The sequence below is a fragment of the Lepus europaeus genome, chromosome 4 (assembly GCF_033115175.1).
Source record: "Lepus europaeus isolate LE1 chromosome 4, mLepTim1.pri, whole genome shotgun sequence".
NCBI lineage: Eukaryota > Metazoa > Chordata > Mammalia > Lagomorpha > Leporidae > Lepus > Lepus europaeus.
This window is the reverse complement of record NC_084830.1, coordinates 72,773,975-72,801,095: the sequence shown is the minus strand read 5'-3', so window position 1 is coordinate 72,801,095 and position 27,121 is coordinate 72,773,975. Positions and strand designations below refer to the sequence as shown.

The following is a 27,121-nucleotide window of genomic DNA, read 5'->3' as shown; positions in this document are numbered from 1 at the left end:
GGTAAGTTTGCTGCCTGTGATGCCGGCTTCCTATATCAGCATACAGGTTTGGGTCCCTCTTCCTCCACTTCTGATCCAGCTTCCTGCTACTGTGCCTGGGAGGCAACAGAAGATAGTGCTAGCACTTGGGCCTCTGCCACCCACATCAGAGACCAGGATGGAGTTCCTTGCTCCTGGCTTTGGCCTGGCCTTGACATAGCTTCTGTAGCCATTTGGGGAGTGAACCAGCAAATGGAAGGTCTCTTTTTGTCTCTTCCTCTCTCTAACTCTGCCTTTCAAATAAGTAAATAAATTTAAAAAACAAATTTAAAAAAGGCAGGCTGTCAGACTAATAGTTTCCAACCCAGGGCTTTGTGTCACTAAGCCACCAGAAGATAGTTTCAATGTAAGAGTAAGCCTATGTTATCCTGAGTCAAACAGTCCATCCTCCATTCAAGTACAGGGGTCCACCCCAGGAGACTAGGGCTGGGAGTCTACTCTGAATGACTGCTGGCATTTTGATAACTGTCAAAACACAATGTGTACCATGATCAGTGTGTACCATGCTGACATTTTAAGGAGATACCATAAAAGCGGTGGTACAATTAAACATGGGCAGATCTTGACTTATGCTTTATTTTACAATGGAGAGCTTCTCTCCATGTGCAAGTACCAGGAAGCTGGGCTGTACTTAGTACCTGTGAACAATTCACCCATCCACTTGTACCCCATCCCTCTGCCCTGAATCTTCCCACAGAAAGAAACTTATAAATAAATCCAAAGTCTATATAAATCCACAGTGAGTTCAGCTTTCCACAGTGAAAACAAAAATTACATTTCAAGGCTATATTGTCAAACAGATTTATCTAATTCATACTCCTGTTTTGATTATCAATGTCAAATAAATTTTATTGGCTAACTTTCAAAATGCTTAAAATTTGAGTGGAATGGAAATATTGACCTAGCTATAGATTTAAAAGCATGGTTCAGCCTGTTAAACGAATTTTGTCTTTTTAATTTAAAATACAGAATTCCTTTTTCCATATATTCAAATCTGGAATTTGCATTTATACTCACAGATACAACACTTTTACAGAATCTGAGGAAATACAATTAATCATGTTTTCAAATCAGAATTTTTAAGGTGTATTCAATAAAGCTTTCTTTAGCAACATTTTTGTCCTTAATATTATACATTATTTTATTTTATTTTTCAAATATTTTATTTATTTCTTTGAGAGGTAGAGTTACAGACAGCAAGAGGGAGAGACAGAGAAAAGTCTTCCATTTGCTGGTTCACTCCCCAGATGGCTGCAACAGCAGGAGTTGGGCTGATCCGAATCCAGGAGCTTCTTTGGGGTCCCCCAAGCAGGTGCAGAGGCCCAAGCACTTAGGCCATCTTCTGCTGCTTTCCCAGGCCATAAGCAGAGAGCTGGATTGGAAGAGGAGCAGCTGGGACATGAACCAGTGCCCTTATGGGATGCCGGCAAAGCAGGCGGAAGCTTAGCCTACTACACCATGGCACTGGCCCCAATATTATACATTTTAGATCCCAAGTATTTTTATAAATTTCATTGAGCCTTGAAAAATAAACTAAGAGTAGCTAAAGTTCTCTTTGAACTAACTCTGCTCCATCTCAAGGCTATACCACTTCATTTCTTAAATAATTTAAAAAATTTTCTCCAGAGATAGAAATGATCACACCTTTGAAGATAAAGGTTCTGAGTAATTCTATATTTGCTGTATTTCAAATCCCCATAAAACTACTGATGCTACCTGAAACCTAAAATTTCTCATTCTGCCTGGAGAAAGAACACCAATCTACAACAGTCTATGATTGCAATGGAAAAAGGAGTACAAATGCCTGTCCCACATGTCCCTAGCCCCCCTAAGTAAACAGGAAATTGAAGTCCCAAGTGGAACTTTAAATTGTTGAAGTAATCATTAAATTTCAAATGGGCTGTCATGTTTCACAGTTTGAAATACAGGTTATATGTTAAGACCTGCTAATGAAATGTAAGTCAAATAATGTTTGACTTTTAAATTAATTTTGAAGTTTTCATTTTCATAAGTTACATTTATTGCCACAAATAGGCTGTATCCAGGGCTATTTAGGCAGAAAATGTAGCTCAGGGGTTAAGATCAAGGTCTTTGGAGTGGCAAACTGCCACTTACTTGATATGACTTCAAAAAGTCACTTAACCTCTTTGAGCTTCACTTTCTTTATCTGTTATTCTGAAGATAACTGCAAAGCACTTGCATAATGCCTGGCACCCAGTAAGGGAATGATAAATAACATCAAGAAATCTCTGCAAACTGCATTTGTAAAATAGATGGGGCTCAGTAATGGCTATACAAGCTGTAAAACTTTAAAGAAAAAACTAAAGGTCATAGATATGTCTTTTTATAATTGAAAATCACGGTGGCAGAAGGAGAGGTGAATGCATAAACAAGTAAGACACATTATCAAACAAAGCAAGCAGAAACCAAGAAACAAGAACCCAGTAACAGCAACTAACATTCTGGAACACTTCGAAGTGTTCCATAGACACAAGGAAATGGCTGGACAGTTTATAAAAGAGTTCAATCATCAGTACACAGGACAGGAAAATAACCCAGAAATTCCCCCAATCTATAAACAGAAAATGAATTAACCGGGTTACTATTTGGGGCCGGTGTTGTGGCGCAACAGGTTAAGATGACACCTGCAATACAGCATTCCAATATGGCACCAGATTCAGTCCTGGCTGCTCCACTTCCAATCCACATCCCTGCTAATGAGCCTGGGAAAGCAATGGAGTTCTTGGGCCCCTGCACCCACATGAGAGACCCTGATGGAGTTCTAGGCTCCTGCCTTCGGCCTGGCCCAGGCCCAGGCCCAGCCCTGGACACTGTAGCCATTTGGGGAATGAATCAGCACATGGAAGAGCTATGTGTCTCTCCCTCTCCCTAACTCTGCTTTCAAATATATAAATTCTACTCTATTTTAAAAAATAAAAATATCCAACACAGCTAATTTTTCCTAACATTTAATAGCTATATAATTGGCTCCATATCCAGAAATAAGTATAAGAAACTATTTCTAATTATTTATGTACTGATACTGACTTCAGTGGCTATGAATATAAATATACTCTTAACATTACCCAGTAATCAACAAAAATTTCTCCAGTCTTTACTATATATCAGGCAATATCCAAAAGTGTATAAGGATGCCATTTTGAACAAAACAAAAATAGTCTTAATGTCTGGGAAACCTATATTGTAGAATACCACTGGGTAAAGATAAACTCTTTCAGGGCCGGTACCACAGCACAGTGGTTTAATGGCCCCAGCCTGCAGCGCTGCCACTATGCTACAGGGCTGCTATATGGGCACTGGTTCAAGTCCTGGCTGTTCCACTTCTGATCCACCTCTCTGTTAATGTGCCTGGGAAAGCAGTGGAAAATAGCCCAAGTGTTTGGGCCCCTGAATCCATGTGGGAGACCTAGAAGAAGTTGCTGGCTTCTGGCTTCAGCCTGGCCTAGCCCCCGGTCACTGTGGCCATTTGGGGAATGAACCAGCAGGTGGAAGATCTCTCTCTGTAACTCAGCTTTTCAAATAAATAAAATAAATCTTAAAAAAAGAAAAGAAAAAAGATAAACTCTTCCAACACACATATATATAGTAGAGTAGCTATTGATTAACAGGTACGGTCATTTTACCTTCAAATGGCACTTCCAACACATTCATAAAGATACTATTTTTATGAACTATAAATGGATTAACCTTTAAATATCCGACTTCATTTAAAAATTGAAATATTCTGACAAAAAGGATTCAACATTAACTCACCTGTGCCTGTACACAGCGCAGAAGATCTCTAAGTGCACAGCCAAATCCAAGAGAAATCTGCAATAGAAACAAACAAACATGAATAAAGTCTGCAGAGTCCTGTTGGACAAGGATGCTTAGGAGCACATGGGATTTTTACAACCAATATTGGATTAATACTTGTTAACTGACATCAGTGTACAAGTAATAGTTGTCAATTACGGCGCTCTACGAAGTTTCCTGGTAAATCAAGAAGTGGAGGGCTGCATTCCTTCTATTTGCACAGGAGAATGTGAAATATGCAAAGCCACATTTCACAGTGAATTATGAGATGTCTACAGATTCTGCGTTCCTGTCATTACACTTTATTTTAGCTGTCTTCCACCAAATCCAAAGTGAGTAAGCACAGAGGAGCCTTACCCACCCTCTTCCACACTACATCCAGGGCCAGCACAGTGTTTAGCACACTGCAGCATACAGTAAATGTTGAATCAAGGAAGTGAAGGAATGAATAAACAAACAGAATGTATATCTTGATCTTAATTGGCCATGTTTTACAGTTTACCGAACTGTACACAGTTTACATGGACCCGAAAGGCCTGAAATTACCGAAGGAAAAAAATCTATGTAATGACTGCTTCCAGAGAGAAGTACAAAAGTAACTGAGTAAGTTGTTATCTCAAGAAAAAATCTTTATGGAAGTAAACAACCACTTTACTGTTCACAACCATAATAATTTGCAAGAGAAAAGGAAGAACTGAACATCTGCAAGAATGAGGGCCACTGCGCATCAAGTTTCTTCAAGCTCTGTGTTGAGAAGGGCTTAACTGGGAGCTTCTTCTCTCTTCCCCTACCCTGACCAAAGATAAGACATGCAGAGAGATGTACGAAGACAAGACAGACAAGACAAATGCTCTTACAATATTTTATGTGCACCATTTTTCCGCTTTTATGGATCTAAGTAAAATCATTTCATTGGTACTAGTGGCGATAGTGAAAACATGTGTTCTTTTAAAAACATATTTATTTATTTATTTGAAAGGCAGAGTTAGAAAGAGGGACAGAGAGACAGAGAGATCTTCCATCTACTGATTCACTCCCCCAAATGGCCACAATCACCAGGGCTGGACCAGGCCAAACCCAGGAGCCAAGAGCTTCATCTCGGTCTCCCACGTGAGTGGCAGGGGCCCAAAGTCTTGGGCCATCTTCTGCTGCTTTCCTAGGCGCATTAGCAGGGAGTACTCGTACCCATATGGGATGCCGGTGTTGCAGGTGGCAGTTTAACCCACTGTACCACAATGCCAGTCCCAAATGTGGTTTTTTAAATTATTAAATATTACTAGATTTAAAAAGTCTCAAGGATTGACTTTACAACTGAGCTACCAGATTTTTCCTACTGATAATACCAACAATTTATGCTTTGAATTCAATATCAAACTTAAAACAGTATTAAGTCTTTCAAGAGCACTTTACTGCTTAGGATATTAAACAAAACCTAATAGGAAAAAAAGTTAACATTAATCTAATATCCAAATTACTATTTTTCTAGGACACTAGAAACATCTGGTTTTATAATCTAAGAGGCATAAAGGGGCCAGAAATAGAAAAAAAAAAAAAAAACCTGCATTGTGATTTTTACCAGGACTTGGCAAATCTTGAGATCCTCATATGTAATACAGTGCAGTCAGGATATTAGTCAAAGACAATTCATGAAAAACAAAAGGAAATCTGTTTGTGAATAAAAAGCTATGGTAAGTAGAAGGACAGGAATCTCCTCAAGTGGCAGTCCAGAGCAGTGAGCCAGGAACTGGAACTGAATTAGGAGTCATCGATTATTTCCAGCACCAGTGGGCTAAACTGTACATTATGCTGGCCTACTTAAGTCTGTTCTAATTCTATACCAACACTAATTTGCTCAAGGACATCACACAGTGAGTTAGTTCAGCAAGCTTTATTAATATGCTAATATGAGGCAAAAGCTTCAATGCACTCAGGTTCAACAAAGATATATGGGAGACATAAAGACACTTCCAAACATCCACAGTATAATAAGACATCTTGGTATAACATTTAAACAAGAGGAATAAAATATTTTATGAATACAGAATTTAAGGCTGTTTGATACATTACTAAGGGAAGATAGCAGTCATTTAAAGCTATAGTACAAGTAATAAAAGCTCTGTGGTAGCAGTCTGTATAGCTTTCACAAAGCACCCCCAGGAATGCATTTCAAGGGAAGGACCTGGGGAACATGACTGCCCTGAGCTTGGCAGAGGGACAGGAGGAAAAACAGGAACCTTGTAAGAAAGGCAGAGGGATGTATCACATCTTTTCCTCTAACTAGCATTACCATTTCCAGTGTATGAGCTAAAAACATACATTCCATTCCACAAAGCAGTACGTCAATAACAGAACACAGAGTGGAATGGTTGGAAGAATCTAGGGTTTTTCAACATCCATCCGACCAGATATCACATCGTGGCTTCCCCACATGAATACTGCTGGTACTGACCTCGTCATCGTCATCATCATCAGCTTAGGTATGTAACCTAGGAAATGTGAAACTCCACTGTAACATGGAATAATAATGCCCTAATTGCAGCATCTTGGAAATATTAAATAAGATAATTACATAAAGGCCCTGATACACAGAGGGCATTATAATTATGATCCTACCAAGTATGATCCTGTTCAGTGTGCTGGTTATGGCAGGTAACTCAACAATGTGATGAAAAACAGAAGCTCAGGCCTGACCGACCCTGGGCAGAACTGACTTCCGTGGGGTGTCTAACAGCCCTGCTTCCCCTAACTCTTCTAAGAGATGTACATAGGCAGGGAATGCTGGGAAACTTTTTAACCAGGGCTGCTTTGAAACTCTCAAGAGTTGAAAGACTCAATGCTATTTCAAAACTTACTATAAAGTAATAGTAATCAAAACAGTGGTTTATGGGCACAAGGATAAACAACAGAATAAAACAAAGTCCAGAAAGAGACCTACAGACCTATGTCAGTTCAGATTCAAAGAGGAAAGGACAATCTTTTTTTTTTTTTTTTTACAGGCAGAGTGGGCAGTGAGAGAGAGACAGAGAGAAAGGTCTTCCTTTTGCCGTTGGTTCACCCTCCAATGGCCGCCGCGCCTGGCGCGCTGCGGCCGGCACACCACGCTGATCCGATGATGGCAGGAGCCAGGTGCTTCTCCTGGTCTCCCATGGGGTGCAGGGCCCAAGCACTTGGGCCATCCTCCACTGCACTCCCTGGCCACAGCAGAGAGCTGGCCTGGAAGAGGGGCAACCGGGACAGAATCCGGCGCCCCGACCGGGACTAGAACCCGGTGTGCCGGCCCTGCAAGGTGGAGGATTAGCCTTGTGAGCCCTGGCGCTGGCCTGGAGAGTGGATTTTTAAAAATGGATTTATGACGGAGTCTCACTCAACAATATGCTAATAAAAAGTTAAATTAATTTTTCAAATGCACTTCTGTGTCCTTGCTCTTTTTCCATCTGTGATAGCTAAGGGTCCTAAGAATCTAAAGACACTGTAGCTGTAATTACAAATGGTGGCGTGAACATTTGCGAAGGAGCCTGCATCAACTAGCAGGTTGGGTAACAACATATTTGTATTTTAAAGCAAAAAGTCAGACACACCACACATTAAAAGGCCACCAGCTAGCACTATGGATATTTAGGTTGAAGATTTTTTTTAAAGGGGGTGAGAGTTAGGAGGAGATATGCTCACATTTCATTTTTATTTAATTCATAAAAAGTGAATAAAACCAAACTCAGAGGAAACAAAGTAAGTTGGGAAGAAAATGAAGTGACAACTGCAATACTGGCTAAAAGAATTATTAATGACAATTATCACAGAAGGGTCCAATTTTGTTTTTTAATTAACAACACAACAAACTAAAGCACTATCAGTGACTGAATGTGTATTCTGTGAGCATGCTGGGCAGAGGACTTTACTTGTGCCACCTAATCTGATCTTCACAACAACCCCAAGCTGTAGGCACTGCTGCTGCCGTCTCTGCTTTGCAGACTGAGAAAGGTCGCTGGGCAGTGAAGTCCTTTGTCTAGGGCTATGGAGCTAACGCTCGGGTAAAGCCTAGACTCTAACCTAGAGAGTCTGGTTCAAGAGTCCATGAATGGTCTCACCATTGTTCTCTGTTTACTGCTTTGTCAATGCCACTGTTTTTGCCTCTTGGATTTGAAAAGGAAGATGGCAGAAATGTGATCAATTTGAAAACTGCCTTCTTGTTGTTTTTGGCATAGTACCAACAGGAAGAGCAAAAGCACATTCCTACATCCTGCACCAGTGGCAATTATACTGTTAACACATTTTAGCATTAGTTTTTTCCTGAGCCCAGAATTTTCTCAAAGTTGCCACCAATCAAAGGAAGCCACCCCAAGTGATCACAGTTCGTATGTGAGTGAAATATGGTTGCCAATACCAAACAACCAGTATGACCTCTGATAACTGAGACTGTGGCACATTCTACTGAAAAGAGATGATAAACCAAAGGAGGAACCCTGCATCCACTACCCACACACAAACTTCCAACTAAACATACCTTGAACTCAGTATGTTTCCAATAATATAATCTCGAGGAAAGTCACACCTTGAAGACTTAAATATGAGAAATGCTTCAGGTTAATGAACAGAACATATTATTACATATATTACATATATATGTAATACAAATGTGTCCCAAACTATATATATATATATATATATATATATATATATATATAGTTTTCATATAAATTTTAATGAAATAGAAAAATCTCAATGTTGCGTTACAGAAGACTTAGCAAAATGTAAAGGATGTACAGTAGGTATGCATAGTAAACTTCCCCAATTAAAGTTGATGGTGCTAAAAACAGGCATCCAGATAGAAAGACAAATGTGCTCTCTGTCTCCTGCCATGTGCCTGTGCCACCTCAGGACCACCAGCAAGAACGCCATCACCAGAAGCTGAACGAATGGCGCCTGCTTGATCTTGTACTGTGAAACTCTGGAACTGTGAGCCAAAATAAATGTTTATTCTTTATAAAGTTAAAAAAAATTAAAATTTGAATCCAGACCATAGAATAATAAAGTATAAATCAATGGATTAATTTCTATGTATAATACTAATAAGCTCATGTTTTCTTGGTTTAACAATTTTCATTTTTCAAAGTCTTTTGTAAAAGGATTAACTGCATTAAGCCAAAACACCTTCAAAATAACATTTAGCCTTTATAACTTACAGATAAACTTCAATGATCTAACTTCCACCTTTGAAAAAAATAACTTAATTCACTTAGAGAAATCTTTTACTAAAACTCGTGTTTAGAATTAACTGAAGTCAACCTTAAGATGTTCCTTTGTTATTTCAGTTCAATTTAATAAAATGCTGCAAGGAGTATAATTGCTCATAAGTTAAACAAGTAGGTATTTGGATTTATATTTTAATATATTTCCATATGCTCTAAATGAAAAAAAAATCCTTTGTCATAATTAAAACAGATACACGGAAAAGGATATATCATCAATTTAAAAATTCTTCAGCTATCGGGGCCAGTGCTGTGGCATGGAGGGTAAAGCTACCACATGTGATGCTGGCATCCCATATGAGCTCCATTCCCAATGCAGCTCCCTGCTAGTGAACAGCCTGGGGAAGGCAATGGAAGTTGGCCCCTGCACCCACGTGGGAGATCTGGAAGAAGCTCCTGGCGGCTGGCTTTTGCCTGGCCCAGCCTTGGCCTTTGTGGCCATCTGGGGAATGAACCATCAGATGGAAGATCTCCCTCTCTTTGTCTTTCCCTCTGACTCTGTAACTCTTTCAAATAAATAAAATAAATCTTAAAAAAAATTCTTAAGCTATCAAAAATACCTCTTAAAATATAGTTAAGTATACATCCACAATATATGTATGATATAATGAAAAATAATATACCCGTCACACTCACAGATCTCATAATGACCATTCTGTTCAATCCTGTCACCCACTATGGAGAGAGTCACTACAATAAAGCAACTATACATAATAAAATAGTAACTTTTCAAAGATCAGTATTTTTGCCCAAAGATAGATCTAGAAGAAAAGTTAATCTCATATCTGTAGTTCAATGTACAATGTGCAAATTTGGAAGAGGACTAAAGATACTAAATTTGGAGTCACTAACCTGAAAATAGCACTTAAATCCAAAGAAATGGTTTGGATCTGTTAAGCAGGCGATATAAAGAAAGGACAGCTGGGAGCCTGGAACTGAGCCCTGAGGGACTCTTACACTGACAGGAACTGGCCAAAGAGAATGAGAAGGAATTACCTAAGGAAGTAAGATGAAGACCAGCCAAGATGAGAACCCTATAGAATATAAGAAAAGTCCCAAGGACAGTATGGTCAACATTGTTCAATGCCACTGAGAATTAAAGTTTCTACTTAATTTGGCAATGAGAAATTACTGATATCCTTTATCAGAACAGTTTCATTAGGGGGATAAAGATATAAATCAGACTGAAGAAAGCTGAAGTGCTGACAAGTGAATAGGAAATAAGGATCTGGACACAGCATGTGCAGATGACTGCTATCATTACCTTACGCTAAAATTTATCTTCCCCTCCAGAGAGGGGGAGGATAAGGTTTCATCCATCTTTGAGCAAGACAACAACCTGCTGCTGGACAAGAGAGTCTTTAACAATGCTCCTGCTTAAGTCCTGGGCTTGATACAGGGTACTCAGTCAAAAGATTCACAAAACAATGTTTAACAGAAGTAAGCGATTGGGCAGAAATTAGTCTTTCTTAAATAGGAACGAAAGGCTCTCTCTCCATCAAGACTGCAACACGCCACCTGACAACAAACCTACTTCCCACACACCAGGGCCCTCTCAAACAACCAAAAGTTTTATTGTTTTTCTCTCAATAACTTAGATTATGAACTCTCCTCAAAACTTTACCTTCTCCTTAGGCTTTTCTTGCTAATAATTACTGCAGTAACCACTCTGACTGACCAAAGTAAGTCTACAACCTTTCAAGTCTTCCAAACACTAAGACTATGTATCATACATATATTAAGACTTTAAGATCATAGGATAACAATGGAGAATGTCCCAAACGTAACCTTAAACTAAATGATCTGCCTACATAGGACAGGGAAGTCTCTAACCCCCAACACCTAGAAGCAGCCCTCAAAGACCAGTTCAAAGGGACCAGCAAAAACCTTCCATCCCCCAAAGGCCCTATTCCCCAAATGATTGTCACTGTCAATCACCACCTCCTACAGAGAGGCCATATCTAGCAACAGTATATGGCCACATTCAGATCATCATTTTAATATAATAGTGGGAACATCTTTTTAAAAACACACAAAGGATGTAGGAAGGTAGGAATGGAGAGTATCTTCATGAAAAAGGAAGATGCTACATAATACTATTTATAACCAAGATGAGGTAAAACAATTTGTCTAAAGTTGAGCTTACAAGGACCTGGATGTTTTGTAAAACCCAGGTCATCTGACTACATACTACCTTATAGTCTGCTAGAAAGTACCAACCAAGCAAACCAAAAGGAGAATGCATCAAACAAATTTTTTTAAAACAGCTCATGTGTACATGAACAGGTGTTCATGGCTGTATTTTTTTTTAATCACAGCAAAGTTATTTTCTTTGACTAAATTTGTAACTACACAAATGAGTATGTCAATATTTTACAGAAATATTCTAGGAAGAATACAGTACTCCAACAACTAGCAGCAGATTGAGAGAAGCTTTGCAACTCACTGTGATGGACAGTGGAGGGCTTACCCCTGGAGTAATTAATCTCCAGTCGCATTTTTATTACCCTCCTGTATGATTGCACTGAGTTATGCTAGGGATCCCAGCGTCACTCAGAAGAAATATTAACAAAAAAAAGAGATTTCATCAGAAATTCATGTCACTACATAGGCCTGGACAGAGCTTCCCATTTTGTTAAAAAAAAATTTTTTTTAAATGCAATTTTTCATTTTATTAAGTGCCTAGTTCTAACCAAAGCATCAGGAATACATGAGGAATTTGTAATCATCTGGCAATAATAACATTTTGGAAAAAAAGTTACATCTGGAGGAAACTTAGAAGTCATCTGTTCCAACTACAGTTTTATAGATGGGAAACTAAGTTTCAAAGAAATTACAAGTTGAGTAATCCTTATCCAAAACGCTTGAGACCAGAAGTGCTTTGGATTTTGGAACTTTTGTATATACACAAGGAAATATCTTGGGGATGAGATACAATTCTAAACACAAAATTCACTTACATCTCATATACATCTCATACATAGTCTGAAAGTAACTTTATACAGTACTTTTAGTTTACCTTACTTTGATTGTGACCTATTTATTACATGAGGTCAGCAGAGGAATTTTCCACTTGTTGGCATCATATCCATGACCAAAAAAGTTTTGGATTTTTGGACTTTCTGATGAGGGAGGTTAAACCTATACTACATCTACTGACAGCAGTACTTCTCCCAGAAAGCCTAATGTAATTTCTTTGAAAACAGGAATAAATACATCCTGAAATCTTTGCTATACTATTACATCTTAGCCAACTGCTACTCAAACTTTCCTTCATGGAAGAAGAGCATGATATACACAAAATGTTACTTAATGGGCTTGTTACTTAGTTTTGTTTTTTTGTTTGTTTTTTGTTTTTTTGACAGGCAGAGTTAGACAGTGAGAGAGAGTTATAGACAGTGAGAGAGAGAGACAGAAAGGTCTTCCTTCCATTGGTTCACTCCCCTAATGGCCACTACGGCCAGCGCTACGCCAATCCGAAGCCAGGAGCCAGGTGCTTCCTCCCGGTCTCCCATGCGGGTGCAGGGACCCAAGCACTTGGGCCATCCTCTACTGCACTCCCGGGCCACAGCAGAGAGCTGGACTGGAAGAAGAGCAACCGGGACTAGTACCTGGTGCCCCACCCGGGACTAGAACCTGGGGTGCCGGCACCACAGGCGGAGGATTAGCCAAGTAAGCCACGACACCGGTCCTGTTACTTAGTTTTGAATCTAGAATGTATAGATAAGCTATCTAACAATACAAAATTATTGTAACAGTGTAAAAGAAGATTAGTGTCCCAACATCCTAAGCTTACAACAAGGGAAGTTACCATTTTAATGTATATTTTTGTTTTTTAATTGACATACAATAATACATATTTATGGGAATATAATGTGGTTTTACCAAGCTATTTCATTATTGGCTTGCTGTGCCTATGTAAGCCAAGAAAATGGAAGAATATGATTGTGCAAGATAAAAGAAGTCAACAAAAAATTCAAAGGGCTGTGACAAAACTTGAACTCTATCTGACACAAGAATTGCATTAAGAAAGAACATAAAAACACAATTCTGAAACCCAAACTAATTTCAGCCAGGAAACCAACCTATAGTAGTTGAACTGTTCTCCAAACTAGGGCCTCCAGAATGAAGTATTTATAAATATCCATAAATTATCCATAAAATTGTCATTTTGGTGAAAATCTATAATTAGCTAACATGGATATGCTGAATCGCATAACTATTATATACTGACATTTAATTTCACTATTTGCATTTATGCTTACAATTGTGCTAGAGATCAGCACCATTTTCTTTAATATCAAGTCTTAAAAGGCAAAAGTTTCTGTAAGTTCAAGGAAAAGGATGGGGAAGATTTGAAATATAAGACTACTTTTAAAAGTTCACAGAAAATGATTTGTCATAGAATAAAAAATTTCTGCCAATCTATGCGCATGAGAGTGTCTTCAAAGAGTTCATGAAAATGCGTATTATGAACAGCCACACATGGCTTTAAAATTTTTTTGCACAAAATAAGCTTATCTCTTCATTCCATTTTCCCACAGACCTTCTGAAGTGCCCTGGTAACTTCACAGAGCTAACAGTGCAGTACAATACGGGCTGAATTCCATGAAACCTGAGCTCCGCACACTGTAAACAGTAAGTCAGTGGCAGCCAAACACCGCGTGCTGAGAAAGATTTAGATCTTATTGATCAGGTAGTCTTGTTTATATTTAGGTAGTAAACCTGTTTTTGTTTTATAGGTCCTAATGAAACCAAAATCTTTCTGCAATGAAAATGAACCTCCTAACATACTAAACTGGCTGCTTTTCATGAGTTATTACCCAAGTAAATTTCCCCCATTATTTACATAATAAATGTCAATAAAACATAGATTTAAAAAATCATTATAAGTGCATGTTTTTCATTTGTTTGTCTGCTTAAAGATTTATTTATTTATTTGAAAGTTAAAGTTACAGAAAGAAAGGAAGACACAGAGAGAGAGGTTTTCCATCTGCCGGTTCACTCCCCAAATGCTCTCAACAGACAAAGCTGGGCCAGGCCTAAGCCAGAAGCCAGGAATTTATTCCAGGTCTCCCACACGGGTGCAGGGGCTCAAGTACTTGTACATCTTCCACTGTTTTCCTAGGCCATTAGCAGAGAGCCAGATCAGAAGAGGAGAAGCTGGGCATTGAACCAGTGCCCCTTTTGGATGTTGGGGTTACAGGCGGCTGCTTCTCCTGCTATGCCACAACACTGGCCCCTCAAGTATATGCTTTGTGTTTCAGAAATTTCACTGACAAATCAAACATGCTTCCAAAAATGTGTCTCTGAAATGTGGCTAAACAACGAAGTTTTCATAGCTTCAAACCGAAATGAGAAAATACATAGTACTTTTTTCTATATAAAGTTTTTTTTTTTTCTTTTTATGCTGAGAGACAAAGTGACAGACAAAGAAGGAGCTCCCATCCTCTAGTCCATTCCTCAAATGCCCACAGTGTCCATGGCTGGATCCGGAGCCAGAGCCAGGAATTAATCCACCAACTCCACATGGGTGCTCAGTACCTGTCGCCTTCCAAGGCACAGTGGCAGAAAGCTAGAACTGGGAGTCACAGCTGGGAACTGAACCCATCCAGGCACTCTGACATGGAAGATGAGCACCTTCACTGCTAGGCCAAATGCCTGTTCTTTAAAGCTAAATTTTACTAAATTTGAAGGATTCACCTTTGCTATTAGATTATGAACTTACTATTTTATGGGGCTAGTTTTCCTCTTATTTTCTGAAATGGTGATGGTAGTAAATGATCATTTTTATTTTCGAATAATGGTTAGACAAAATTCAAAATTTGCCAGTTGTGTGTCCTTTCCCTAGATTTTGGAGAAGGGTTTTAACAATACATGAAATCATAATCTCTGGGTATCACTGGGCTACAAATTATCTACCATGAAATGGTGTGTTTGTGTAGAAACACATACATAGATCCATACATAGATTTGGGGATTCTTATTCTAAGGAGGAAATTTTTTTTTAGCATGAATCTTGAATCAGGAAGTTCTTGCTTCTACTAAAAGGAACTTAATACTCCTCTCTCTAGCCCATCTAGTACAGAGAGCATGCTGGGCAGTCAGGCCACAAACTGCAGCACAGGGATGAGAAGAGAGGCAATATGCCCAAGTGCTTAGCTACTTAGAAACAGTTATTTTGTTGGACATTCTAGAATAAACTGCAGCCTAACATGTTCATGATAAACATCGATAAGTGACACATACAAAACATAAACTCTGACCAGAAACTGTGGAAGATTAAAGACAGCTATAAACTCTTTGCACTCCACCTCCCTCATCTACCCCAATTGGGAAATGAAATGTAAGTGCCTTCCCTCTGAAATCAGGAGATTGGTTTGATCAATAGAACGTAGGGCGAGTGATGTTCTGTGAATTGCTTCAGCCCAGAACTCTTGGAACTCTCAACCTCAGCACCCTGAGTTACTAATTATTGATGTCAGACACCCTTGAAGCCACCAGATGAGGAGGCAGTGCGGACAGACCATCTCGGGAGGCAACCGGTAAAAGGAGAATGAGGCGCCTCATGGGGCCCCAGCTGCACTAGAGCCCAGTGGTTCCAAGTTCCAAATCTTCCCAGTGAGCTCTTGAGACATCATCCCCACAGACAAGTCATCTCTGCAATGCTCTGTCCAAGCTCCTAACCCACAGAATCAGAACATGCAATAATAAATTGTTGCTTAAAGCAAGAGATAACCAGAATAAAACAACAAGCAAGCTTTCCACATAGAGTCCACAAACAAGAGACATCACAGGACAGCTGACTGCAAACCAGAATGGCATCTCACCCAGAAAAGTCTCACTACAGCTGAGGATACACATAAACCCATCCATTAACACATCCAAACAAGTATGTACAGCGGAGGATTTATAAACAGAGCGAATCAGGCTCTGGGGACATCTAGACGTCTCTTCCTGCTTACAGGGACACACCCCCATAAATCCATCATAAGTTGAAAGTATCTTAAGTGGAAAGCACATTTCATGACCTGACCTACTGCACACCCTAGCTCAGCAGCCCAGACACCCTGGAACATCGCTTGTTCCGCTTCCTGATCGTGGGGTACTGCTGAGTGGGAGCTGAGCCGGCTGCTGCCTGGCACTGCAGAGCATTAGCCAAGAAGATCCAATTCCCAGTTCCAAAGGCCATTTCTACTGAGAGCTATCGCTTTAGTGCCGCCATGAAGTTGAAAGATCATTCTGTTGGCAGCCCTCTGTAATAGTTTAAAACAAAAACAAGGCCTGCCTTCAAGGAGCTTGCACATTAGAAAGCATTACTTACCATCATGTCTTCCTGTATACTTTCCATTTTTGCCCCACAAAAATAGCCAGCCTGTCATCAACATAACCTACAATTCAGATCAAATCAAAACATACACCAGCTCCTAGGCTGACCCAGGGTTTGAGTTCCTCTGCGAGCAGGAAGTGAAGACTGAATCAAAATCCCACAAAAGGTCGTGTGTAGTTTGTAGTGTTTAAACATGCTCTAGTTAACTACAGCATACTATAAAATGTTGGCGTTCTCATTTCAGACTGTAAATTGGAGGCATGCGTAACTAATCCTTTTTCTTTTTTTCTTCATAAAGTATCAGGTTAAAGAACCTTTTAGAGATCCCGTTACAACTGTGCCCACTAGACCTTCCTGAGTTGCCTGCAGCCGAGACTCGGGGACCCAGAGCAGACAGAGCAAGTACGGTCAGTAGGAAGCTGTTGTTTGGCGAGATTTATTTCTGTCTAGGTGTGCTACAGTTTAAACAAACACTACTATTCCAGTGACTAAAATAATTTTAACTGCTTCTTTTATTAAAACACAATTTAACCATTCATAATATGATTCTCAGGGTTCTAAAATTATTCACACTTTTCTATTTGTGGCATTTCTCTATTCAAATTTCATATGCGACCAAAGAAGACACAAATAGAGAAAATTATTCTACCAGGTATTTTTAAATATAGGGAAACGTTTGATCTCACACTGTTCAAGAACAAAACAGTAAAGAAGTGTGTTTATGGTCTCCTGTGCGAAAGACTGTGGTATGCCTCCAGAGCTGGTCCTGAGCAAGTGTCAGTTAACTGACAGCAACATATTTGCTTCCTGGTTATTTTTTTAAGTGTGGCCAATTAAAAACAAGCAATGCTATTTTCTGTCTTAGTAGTAAGTGAGGAAAGGAAAAAAGGATGTTTCCAAGAGTGAACACAAAGAAATATACCTGTTCTTTTCAATTCCATTTCAAAATATTGGAAGAGACATGGTAGTGGGAATACAGGCATGAATACTGCGTTCCAAAACTCAGAAAAGTAAAGGTGACAACAAAGCAACAACCTCAGTTATAAGCTGGCTTGTCAATGTCTTTTCTCATAATTTCAATCATGGCACACTACATGGTAATATCCCAGAATTTTTTCTTTAAAAAACACAAAAAGCAGACAAAAAGTTCTCATTGCTAAACAGCAACTTACAACTTACTAATCTTTTAAACAGAATAAGGGACAAAAGTCACAACAGCGCACTGGGCAAGAACACAGGGCAGAAGGTGAAAAGCAGTGACCCTTGCCTTCTGTCAAGAGAAAGCAGTGGGAACCGGGCAGAAGCCCCAGCTCAGGGCTCCTCTCCTCTAGATGTCCTGGATGGGGCTCCGGCCCTCATCCTGGACGTCCCTGAGACATCGTCAGCCCTCAGCGTCCTCCGTGACAAAAGGACAGTGTGTCATAAGGAGCTCTGGACTCTTAATTAGCCCTATCAAAAAAAAAAAAAAAAAAAAAGAAAGAAACAAACTCTGGTCCCAAATAAAGACTCACTAGTCTAAACAAAGAAGAGTTTTAAGACATCCTCAACTTCCACTGCTTAATTAAGGTAAAATTATTTTCCTAAATTTACCCCAATACCCAGCGGTAGACTCCATTTCTCTGCTTCGCAGCCACTGTGAAGGTAGACAGAGCGTGTAATTATGATGTGCGTCAGGCAGATGCCAAAAGGGAGGCTCAGGGAGGATTTGTGATTTGATTAAAGTCACTCAGCCAACAAAAGCCTAGAAATCAGATCCTCTGACTCTCAGCTCAGTGCTCACAAGAAATTTCCAGGAAAATCTGGGAACTGCAAAATAAATTATGTACCAGTTAAGAAATTTTTAAAAAATGTGTTATTTTAAATGTATATACTGTTTCTTTAAGTCACACTGCCATACTGTCTTGAATTCTTCTAAGACAACACAATTTTAGATCTTTGTATCTCAAAATTATTTTCAAGATTCCTGGTAGGAAAATCTCAGTCGCTTACTATGTTATCAAAATATTATCCTCCTCAAGGTTTCCTAAATTGGAATATATTCATTGCAAGGGGAGAACTGGGGTCTATAGTAATACATGTTTTCAACATTTGTGAATTAACAATTCCCATGAGCTTTGTACTTCAAGGCGGCATTTCACAAATTTGTTGAATGACACAAGTTTCACTTTTCAAAAATACTGTCATTATACAGTGCTATCTTTCTACAGTGCTTAAGTTCTAATGAACAAAATCATCTTGGAAACACTTCAGTACATTTTTCAAAATTTTTTTTTATTTCTTTATTTGAAAGGCAGAGTGACAGTGTACATTTTTACAAGATGGTCAGTTCCTATATCAAAAACAGAATTATAATTTACTTTCCCCACTACACATTTTCCTACTTTCTGAAAAAGTGAATTATCTTTTTTTTTTTTTTTTTTTTTTGGACAGGCAGAGTGGACAGTGAGAGAGAGACACAGAGAGAAAGGTCTTCCTTTTCCATTGGTTCACCCGCCAGTGGCTGCCGTGGCTGGCGTGCTGCAGCCAGCACACCACGCTGATCTGAAGCCAGGAGCCAGGTGCTTCTCCTGGTCTCCCAAGCGGGTGCAGGGCCCAAGCACTTGGGCCATCCTCTACTGCACTCCCGGGCCATAGCAGAGAGCTGGACTGGAAGAGGAGCAACCGGGATAGAATCCGGCGCCCCAACTGGGACTGGAACCCGGTGTGCCGGTGCCGCAAGGTGGAGGATTAGCCTGTTAAGCCACGGCGCCGGCTAACGTGAATTATCTTATAATTTGTACATTCAATATGAAAGCGTTCCTTTTTATTTTTTTTTTCCTGAAAAGATGTAATCCAATGTTGTGCTTCACAATTAGTAACAACTTAAAATAGAGGAACTATAAAAAAAAAAATTTGTAACCTTCAGGCATACTCCTGGTGACAACAAATGATGTTATATAAAAGGTCTCTCCTCCAGGAGTCCCGCTAATCATACTCAGAAATGACTCTCTTATCACTGTGCACTTACTCCTCATGTAGGATCTCTGCCCTTAACGTGTGGTACTATGAGAATTAATGGTAAAACTACTACTCAAACAGTACTTTATACTGTGTGTGTCTCTGTGGGTGCTAAGTGGTGAAATCTTTACTTAGTATATACTAAGTTGATCTTCTGTATATAAAGATAATTGAAAATGAATCTTAATGAAGAATGGGATGGAAGAAGGATTAGGAGATGGGATGTTTGCGGGTGAGAGGGTTGTTATCGGGGGGAAACTGCTATAATCCAAAAGTTGCACTTTTGAAATTTATATTTACTAAATAAAATTAAAAAAAAAAAAGAAATGACTCTCTTAAAAAATCCAAGAGGAGACCCCACTAAAATGAAGCAGCTATCTGTATCAGTAAGGACAGGGGAAAGGTTCATCAGCGAAATAATATTCGACCCAATCTCAAGCTATTATTGGGACTGGTGTCTAAAATTGGGGAGCAAACACTGGCAGGTATAGAGTGAATCAAATCATTTGATTGCAGAGTCCCAGTTAACCTAACTGCAACACGGAAGGGTGAATGTCGCCCTGTTTATAAAATAACAAAGTCTGAGGCAAAGGCTAATTAGCTAACGTGAACGTGCCTTGTGCTCCTGGTTTTACAACACCAGGAGGATGGACTGAAATCCCAACGGGATCAGACATGGAGAACCCTTCCTCCAAAACAGCTGCAAGTTCCCGGACACAAATGAACTGAACACATTTTCTTTTTTACTTCCATCTAATAATGTTTAGCAAGTCCAAAAATACTTCGAAATGCTTCTGAAAATGTAAGGCAGCTTGGAAACTCGAGCTGTTTTTAGTAATGGTATTTTAGAAGTGGTGTAACTTACCACTTCAGGCAGAGGTATGACTCGTCACTGGTAAGAGTGTGACTCGGCAGGCTAGAAAGAGCTATTTTGAGAAAATAAGAGATTGTGGGTTCTAGGCTCAGACCTCACCCTTCCCCTCATGTATATGAAACTTAATGCTTCTGCAATTCACAAATCAAATCTCTGTTTAAAAATGGAGGAACTGCAGCAGAAAAAATTATACATTTGTTTTTAAAGATACACAAACAGAATTGTTTTTAGGAATAGAAGCAGTCAACTGGTGGCTAAAAGATTTTTATATATTTTAGTTACTTCCTAATCCTTAATTGTTTACACAAGTCTCTCTCTCTCTTTCCTTCCTCTCCTCCCTCTCCTCCCTCTCCTTCCTCCTCTTTCTACTGGACTTCCTTCTTTCCATTATAACCACGTTAGAATTTAGAAGGCAATTCTGTTAACCAGGCCACTGCAGTTCTTAGATACAGAAGAAATTTCAAATGTAACCTCCTTGTCCACAAACACATGAACAAGATGCATTTTAAAATAAAGTACAGAATACCACAAAAAAACTCGTGGAAAGGTATCAAAGTGTAGCATGCTTCACCAACCTATAGTTATCCTATTTCCAGCGAGGGTGTATAATTATATAAAGTGACCTCTCTCCAAATGAATTCAGACTCCAAGTACTAGATTAAGGAATAATGCAAGTCTAAATCCACTTAAGAAAATAATAACCAGCAGCATTTTTGTGGAAGTCCACATTAAAAAGATGAAACTACCCAAACGTCATGATGTAATAAGCCTCCATGAGAAGTAGCTGAAGGAGATTCTTAAACTAAAACAAAAACCTTGCAACATGTATTCACCTTCAGTTCATCTCAAGGAAATTGCTGTGAAGATTTTGAAATGTTCTTGCATTTACTGTTTTTTTTTAATTTTATTTTCATCTACTTGAAAGGCACAACAACAAAGAGAGAAAGAGGAAGAGGAAGAAGGAGGGAGGGAGGGAGGGAGGAAGGGAGGGAGGAAGGGAGGGAGGGAGGGAGGAAGGGAGAGAGAGAGAGAGAGAGAGAGAGAGAGAGAGAGCGCCCAGCCCCCGGCCTTATTCTTTAAATTACATTTAGGAAATGAACGCTGCTGGACTATGTCATATTTAAAGAGCATTTCCAGGTGGGCACTCTGGCGCCATAGGTTAAGCAGGTGCTTGGGATGTCCACATCCTGCAAGGGAGTGGTGAAGGTTTGAGTTACGGCAACTCTGCTTCTGATCCAACTCCCTGCTAACGAATCCCGGGGAGGAAGCTGATGATTGGGTCTCTGCCACTCATGTGGGAGACCTGGATGGAGTTCCTAGCTCCAGGCTTCAGCTTGGCCCAATCCTGGCTCTGCCTTTGAAATAAATAAATCTTTTTTTTTTTTTTTTAATTTTTGACAGGCAGAGTGGACAGTGAGAGAGAGACAGAGAGAAAGGTCTTCCTTTGCCGTTGGTTCACCCTCCAATGGCCGCCGCAGTAGGTGTGCTGCGGCCGGCACACCGCGCCGATCCGATGACAGGAGCCAGGTGCTTCTCCTGGTCTCCTATGGGGTGCAGGGCCCAAGCACTTGGGCCATCCTCCATTGCCTTCCCGGGCCACAGCAGAGAGCTGGCCTGGAAGAGGGGCAACCGGGACAGGATCGGTGCCCCGACCGGGACTAGAACCCGGTGTGCTGGCGCCGCAAGGCGGAGGATTAGCCTAGTGAGCTGCGGCGTCGGCTTTTTTTTTTTTTTTTTAAAATAAAGAAGTTTAATGCAAAAGGTGGTTATTAGGCATTCTGGAACTATTTTCCACTGATAGTTAGGCTTTTAAGAAAATTAAAATTGCATTATTATTATTTTTTTTTTTTTGACAGGCAGAGTGGATAGTGAGAGAGAGAGACAGAGAGAAAGGTCTTCCTTTGCCGTTGGTTCACCCTCCAATGGCCGCCGCGGTAGGCGCGCTGCGACCTGCGCATCGCGCTGATCCGATGGCAGGAGCCAGGTGCTTATCCTGGTCTCCCATGGGGTGCAGGGCCCAAGCACTTGGGCCATCCTCCACTGCACTCCCTGGCCACAGCAGAGAGCTGGCCTGGAAGAGGGGCAACCGGGACAGAATCCGGCGCCCCGACCGGGACTAGAACCCGGTGTGCCGGCGCCGCAAGGCGGAGGATTAGCCTAGTGAGCCGCGGCGCCGGCCAAAATTGCATTATTATATGTGTCAAGAAGACTACTGCCTGTCTCAGTTGGCGAATGACCTGAGACTTCAACCATTTCCCACTGAGGTATCCTGTTATAGATAATATCAGGAATGGAGGTGTGGTGTGTAACCAATTTCTAGAGACCATCTCCTTCAGTGTATCATTTTACCTAACATGAGGACGGCAAGGGTCAACACTGACACCACTCATTCCGACATATCTGAGCCTTTTCATTAGTTTCACTGTCCTCAATCTCTGATACGCTCATGGAAAACTGGAGGGTCCAGTGGGCTTGTACAGGGACAGCAGTTTTGCAGCACTGTGGAGGGCAGTGCATCACGTGTCATCATCACTTCCTGACCATGTCTTCCAGGAACCAGTCGAGGCATCTGGCACTGATTATAAAGGACAGATCACCTAGCAGGTTAGTAATACACAAGCCCTTCTTTGATTTCTTCCTCTTTCCTTTTGGTTATCTCTTCAGGCATTCAACACTTTTAAGGAAAAGAAAGAATGAAGACAAATGAAGTAAAACTCCAGGCTTTGAATTTCATTCCCAGTAAGAGCACTTAAAAAACAAACAGAACAACTGCTTACACTCTGAAAAGAAAACATACTAAACACTAAGTGGTTGTGTAAAGGCGGTGCCATTGGGGTAATTTTTCTAATGCCCACACCTTCTAAATTATAGTTGCGTTATTAATAGCTATACTTGATATCAAAAGAATAAAAGAATCAATGGGAAACTTAGTTGAAATTAACAATCTCAAACATTTGCACTATCTCGGGCTTCTATCAGAGTAAAAAGAAATTGCCTGTATAAATTGACAATGTAAACAAACACAGAAATACCTGGTACTCATTCCCGATCTCGCTGTCTTTGTGAAGGAAGGGAAACAAATAAAGGGAAAAGAAAGCCATGGAGACACACCCACAAACCAAAACCACAAGAAAAATAATCCAATACCAGACGACAGGAGGCAGGGGGACCGGACGAGTGTCTACGTAAGAAGCAATTGTGCAACACTAACAGAGCAAAACCACATTCTTGTCACAACGCTCACCCAAAGCCCAGTGCCTTCCAAGAGGCCACACAGCAGGTGGACTAGATAGGAACAGACACAGCAAAAGAAAGCAGTTGGGCTCAGGATTGCCCTGAGCCCTCACCTGGTTCAGATGGCACAATGCTCTTCAGGAGAATGATACTCCGACTCACAGAAACCAAGCTAATAGCACCCAAGAAGGTAACTCTTAGAGGAAAATCCTCAGGAAATACTGCTCTGGAGGTGGGTCTCTTTCATTAACAAGGAAACCTCCGAGGTATTGCAGGACGTGCTTCCCAGAGAGCGTCATTCACGTGGCATCTCATGTCGAGAGAATGCAGCACCACCTACTATCTGCACAGACGATCCAGAGTCAAACCAGCTCTCGGTAACTACGTTTATGTGAGCACTCAGGGTCTAGGTTCCTCTCCAACTCAAAGCACCATATGGTTGAGAAGAAAGTTTTGTTAGATTTTGAGTCGCAATGTGGTTTACAAGGGCTCAAGGCAGTTTAATAGGCTATTTTAAAGGCACCAAGTTTTTACCAAGCCCTGGGAGTGTTCCCCATGAAACTACCTTGATCAACTCAAAGAAGCCAGACACCTTCCTACACAAATCCCAAACACTTCATTTCAATCCCCATTGCATTCTCTAAGGCAGCACCATGGTTTTGTTTCCAGATCACTCAAGAAATTGCTCAGCCAGATCCAGTAATCCCACTTCTGGGGATTTACTCTAAAGATTTGAAGTCAGTCTGCTAAAGTGATGTCTGCACACCCACGGTCACTGCAGGACTGCTCACAATAGCCAAGTTCACAACTCAACCCAACAGTCCATCAACAGATGAGTGCATAGGCCATGTGGCATAGAAGCATGGATGTATATGAATACTACTCAGCCTTTACCAAGAAGAAATTCTGTCACTGGGACAACACAGATGGAACTGGAGAACATTACGCCAAGTGAAATATGCCAGGCACAGGACAACAAATATCTCACATTCTCACTTTCATGGGGAATATAAAACAATCAAACTCACAGAGGCCGAGAGTGAACAGTGGATACAGCTGCTGCTGGGGGTGGGGTAGGGGGAACTGGGAGATGATGCTCAAACAGTACCAAGTCTCAGGAGGAATAGGATTGGGGGGAGGAGGCTCTTTTGAAAACCTATCACACATAGTTAATGACAGTATACTGTGTGTTTCAAAATAGCTAAGAGTAAATGTTCTCATCACAGAAAATGAATGCTTGAGGTGATGGCTATGTTATTAGTTTGATTTAATCCAAATTATATTTATAAATCATAACATTGCTTTATGCCCCCCAAGTATATACAATTATAAATCACTAATTTATAGTAATTTGGAAAGGAAAAAGGATGTACTCATGCAAAGGAGAGCCGAGTGGGGACGTGATGCACGGGCAGTGAGACCTCAGCTTGCTTTCTCACAGAGGAAGCATTCCAAGCAAAACACACTCCACCAGGCCGGGCACAAAACAGTAGGCTTTCCCTCATGGTAGGAGGTTGGCTACTGCCGCATCTACTTCATCTATCTGATTCCTAGATAGTGCTTTCCTAAGTTATAAAATACAACTCTTTTCTTCCAAATGGACCAAATGAGTAAGATTATCTATAAACTTTTAGTAACTTATTGATTTCTTCATATCACCTAAATACAGCCCTGAGAAAAATATCATGCTTGCCATTAAATCTAGGTACACTGAAAGTCTATAGCTCAATTTTTTTTTTTTTTTCCCCGCATGTTTCCCACTGAAAACTGCTTCCTTCAACAAAGCCATTAAGCCTTTAGGTCTAAGTCAAGATTATTAAAATGGGGCTGGTGTGTGGACAGTGGGTTAATCTTCCACCTGAGGTGCTGGCATCCCATATGGGTGCCAATTCTAGTCCCAGATGCTCCTCTTCCAATCCAGCTCTCTGCTATGGCCTGGGAAAGCAGTAGAAGACAGCCCAAGCGCTTGGGCCCCTGCACCTGCATGGGAGACCTGGAAGAAGCTCCCGGCTCCCAGCTTGAGATGGGCCCAGCTCTGGAGTGAACCAGCAGATGGAAGACCTCTCTCTTGCTCTCTCTGTAACTCTAACTCTCAAATAAATAATAATAAAAACCATTAATATGAGTTCATTCCTAAGGATTTACTGATATTAAAGACAAACAATAATGATAATGTAACACATGTGGCATAGATAAATAATATAAACTTTTTCTCTTAGAAAGCAGTATTCACTCCAAAAACAGCAAACTGTACTTTTCAATTTCAGAAAGACATCAATTATTATATGATTACAAGCAATACTGTTAAGAGTAATAGGAATATCTACTGCTGCTAACAGCTAACATCAACATCCGGAACTCAGCATGGTTCTTTCTCCAGTTCTCCTCCTCCCTAAGAAACAGGTTATTAGGAGGTGAGATTCACTGGAGCCCTGGAACCCAACAAGCTACAGCTCAAATACTGACTTCTGCTATTTACTGTATGTGTGACCCTGGGCAAGTTAACTTCCTTTGGTCTGAGTTCCTTCATTTGTAAAATGGTTTTAATAAATCCCATGTGAGTTTTTAAGAGAATAAATAAGAAATTCACATACACAGAGTTCCTGAGGAAGGGTCTAGTCTGTAGTAGGTGGTAGGTATTGACAGCAATTATTGTAATCCTTGTGGAAGCAGCAGAAAGCAAACAGCCAGAAAAGCGAAATACTCAGGACCTTCAGAAATATTTCCTAGAATGTGCTTTTAAAGTCATTTTTAGGTTTCTGGGTTCTACCAGGACAAGACAACATCTTGTCATACACAAGTTAGGCTGTGTCATAAGACTCTTGTATCAGGAGCTCTCTTGACATTAGTGAGAAGCAAGCAGATGTTCCTTTAGTACTTGAAACACCAGGACTGCCAATTACTGAGTCAGATTTAACTAATACATAAACTACTCAGACTATGCTAAGCACTTTGGGAGGCTGCATCAAATTTTTCAGCAGCCAGTCAGTGAGTATTTATTGAGTCCACTGAGGATACAGCTATGTGCTGGAAACTTGGCACACACATCAATGAACAGACATAATCCCCACCCTCAGAGTTTACCAGCTAAAGAGGACAAACAAACAACACAGAGGGAAAATGTAATGTTTTTTAGCATAAGGTTAACTCAAGATGGATATGCAGGATGGTTGGTGGACAAATGATGTCCATCAGAAAAGCTTCTCTGAGTCAGTAGGTTTTGCTGTTTTAAAAAATGGGAGAAAATATAATAGATGACTGATACAAGACAGGCAGTTATAAATATATATTACAATTTGGATGTTGAATATAACAACAGTAAGAAAGCACATCAAGACAGAAGTAATTTTCACAGTGAAGAGCAAAATTATCTGGGTTAAGAATAATTAGCAAACTTCAAAAGTTACTAATGTTAACAGTAATACACTAAAAAATAATGACTATTATTTGCATTCAGGTCTCAGCTTTGCTCCCAATTCCAGCTTCTTGGTGCATCCTGGGAGCTGGGAGGTGATGGCTCAAGTAATTAAGCCATTGCCACCCACATGGAAGAACCGGATTGTGTTCCCACTCCTGGCTTTGGTC

The 27,121-nt window shown here is 40.3% G+C and overlaps 1 protein-coding gene across 7 annotated transcripts in view; it reads right to left on the bottom strand.

The window, feature by feature from the left end:
- Positions 1-27,121, bottom strand: part of NCOA2 (nuclear receptor coactivator 2) — a 291,581-nt gene that overhangs the window by 185,920 nt on the left and 78,540 nt on the right. For 6 of the 7 annotated variants that reach the window (XM_062188377.1, XM_062188373.1, XM_062188378.1 and 3 more), the window contains exon 2: positions 3,814-3,870. The gene's annotated coding sequence lies outside the window, so the exon portion shown is untranslated. Of the gene's footprint in view, positions 1-3,813; positions 3,871-23,334; positions 23,356-27,121 lie in introns of those variants that run through there. The other variant, XM_062188375.1, reaches the window with a different exon arrangement.